This window comes from Salvelinus sp. IW2-2015, unplaced genomic scaffold (assembly GCF_002910315.2).
Source record: "Salvelinus sp. IW2-2015 unplaced genomic scaffold, ASM291031v2 Un_scaffold2506, whole genome shotgun sequence".
Taxonomy (NCBI): Eukaryota; Metazoa; Chordata; class Actinopteri; order Salmoniformes; family Salmonidae; genus Salvelinus; species Salvelinus sp. IW2-2015.
This window is the reverse complement of record NW_019943822.1, coordinates 37,137-37,675: the sequence shown is the minus strand read 5'-3', so window position 1 is coordinate 37,675 and position 539 is coordinate 37,137.

Here is a 539-nt window from a genome sequence, read left to right as displayed (position 1 = left end):
CAGAGGTAAATCTCTGCTCAGTCAGTCTACATTTCTTATATAATTTGTTAGTATTCAGTATCCTGTCATCCTGTTTTCTCGCTGCCTGTTTTCCTCTACGCGTACAGTTCTGCTCTCGCTCCGACTCTGGTCCCTGTCTTCAGTCCCATGTCTCGTCATCCTGCTACTCTGTCTGGATTCCCACTCTACTACTACTCCTTGGATTCCCCAGGACCTGCTTAACCCTGTCTTAACCCTCTCGCTCCAGCTCAGCCTCCGACCTGGTTTCCAGCAACCCGCCGAGCTTCCCTGACCTGCACTCCTTCTCCCCGTGTGTTAAAAATACCTTGGTTAAGGCGTCCCAGTCTCCTCGTCTGAGTCTGGCTCTTGGTTCCCATGTTCCACTCCGCGTAACAAACATAGCCAGTTATCTGGTGCATAGTATAGTGTTCTGACATCTACACTACTATAACAGGTCAGTTATCTGGTGATAGTATAGTTTCTGACATCTACACTACTATAACAGGTCATTTATCTGGTGTAGTATAGTGTCTGACATC